Raw genomic sequence first — 2481 nt, forward strand, 5'->3', positions numbered from 1 at the left:
AGGGATGCGTGTTAGGAATAATTAATTTCTTCTGTCTAAGTCATATTTATAAGATTTATTTGTTTAGCAAACATGATTTAGCTACAACTGCCATTTTTCTGCTTGTTTTTCCTCCAGTGTTTTCATTTCACACTGCACTCCTGTTGTTTATTCCTTTATCCACCTTTGAGCTAAAATCTTTAACTACATCTTTTTTCTTCTATTAGCCCTCACATGCACTGCTGTCTTTGAAGATTTAATCAGTCAGGGTTTCTTGATTAATCCCTTTTTGTGCCTTTTCACAGTAAATTATTAGAGTTATGATCGCTGGCGGGATGGAGAGGGCAGCATGCAGATTTCTGATGGAGCAGAGTCCCCGGGTATCTTCATTAGCCTGATTATTCACATCCAAACACACTCCATCAACCAGTTTACATGCAAATAGGTTAATTTTATTCCAGTTCTCTGCTCACTCTACTGGCATGCCAGATTTAGCCGATGGTCTCACTAAATGTCTGCTTGCTTCAGTCTCTGTTCTTATAGTCTTATAGATTGAAATATAAGATGAATAACTGATCAATATTTTATTTAGTGAAGGTTTTACAGCAAATTATTTGACTCAGAGGGCTGAATATTGAATATTGTCCATTCTTCTCTCTCAACATCAGTTTTTTTTTTATTGAATTTCTGTATTTTGCTGCCACTTGAGGTTGTCTACTGTTGACACCTAGTGGCTAAAAAATCATGTTTCATGCGGTTCAGTATTTCATTGAAGTAACCACCTTGAACCTCTTGATGGCAGTGCTGTTTTCTCTTCTGTGGATGAAACTCTGACTAATGCATAATCATGACAGCTGAGGTTAAGACACATTTTTATTATCTTAACTGTAGGTGCATTTATTGCTTCCTCGGATGCTGTAGTGTTTTGCATATTGCTGCACAGCAGTGACGATAAAGAGCTGATGCACTGACTGCCCCTCTCCCCTCAGGATTAGTGAAATAATGCAGCCGTTCAGACACTGAGCTCTAATCATCAGCTTAATCGTGTTTGATGCCAAATAACACAACCACGGTGCATGCATGATATGGGTGTTTTCGCAGACTTGTAAGTTAGATAAACACTTGAAATTTGTACGCTAAAAAACCAGCACATACACATTTTCACCCTTTAATGGAGCTAAATTAAAACAGAAGGAAGATGCAGAAAAAAATACAATATTTCGTTTTTTCTTATAATTTGTAAGAGTGTTTACCTCAAGGAAATAATCATCTTTTACAATTGCATTTATATAAATGTAAATGTGTCCTTATTGTTTGCTATTCGGTAAAAAAAAAAAAAAAAAAACTGAATTTCTCCATTTTTGTTGCTGTTGTTCTTCTTAACCTATAGTCAACAAACCTTTTTTGATTGTAAATTATAGAAAACATTTGAAAACTAAAGATATCCTGAAAAAAGCATTACTTTTTTTTTTCTGGCAAAGTGTGTCATTCAGATTAAAAGCCACAGGGGTCAGGGGTCAAAAAGGCTTAGAGTGAATTTAGCCATCTCTTTATCTTGCCTCCTTTTCAGAAAACAAATCTTTTCTTTCTCAAAGACGCCACTCTATCAAATCTCTGTCATTTATTATGTGCATAAAGAGTTTCATGCCTGTTTGGCTTTAAATGCTCCGTCTATGAATCTGTGTGTCCAATAAGCACAAAAAGCTCCTTTTTTGTTGTTATTCATCCTGCTTCAAAGTTAATTTTCCTGGTTTGTAGCATAAATGCATCACAAATACACTCTCACTAACACAGACACACAGCTTACAGTAATCCTTGTAAAAACAAAGAGATGTATTTCTCTGAACACAGATCCAGAGTGGGATGTTCATCAGCATGTTTATCAGGATTAAGAGATTGTCATTCATAAAATAACCTCTAAAATCATACTTTTAATTCTCCCTTTTTACGATGCAAATGCTGCACAGAAACACAAATAAAGATAAAAAAATTAAAAAAAAAAAAACAGGACAAAACCACTAGTGACCATTCCCACCACTGAACCCTGACCCAGTGAGACCTTGTGACCCCTTTACCTGACCTCTCAGTGGGTGGCCTTTACACTGACCAGCAGGAGAAGTGGCTGCTCTCATATCAGCTGTTTTTTATGAGATTTTTCTCATTATTTTATTATTGATCTTGAAGAGGCTTCCTCTGCATATAGATAAAGGGTTGGTTATATTCGTGTGAGTATTTTGTTGTGGTTAGGGTAGATGTCAGGACAGGATTATGCTGATCCGGGGTCAGTGAAGAGGGAAGTCTGCACAGGCGGGAAGACACGTTAATCATAAATCTTTAGCTTACAATCCAGCCTCATGCACCCAGCCTTCATTAAAGGATGGGATTAGTGCAGCTGAACCACAGAGAGCTGCAGAAAGAAATGAGGATAAAAGTATAGGAAGTAAAAATAAATGCTTCTATCTATCTATCTATCTATCTATCTATCTATCTATCTATCTATCT

The sequence above is a fragment of the Nematolebias whitei genome, chromosome 7 (assembly GCF_014905685.2).
Source record: "Nematolebias whitei isolate Nwh7 chromosome 7, NemWhi1, whole genome shotgun sequence".
NCBI lineage: Eukaryota > Metazoa > Chordata > Actinopteri > Cyprinodontiformes > Rivulidae > Nematolebias > Nematolebias whitei.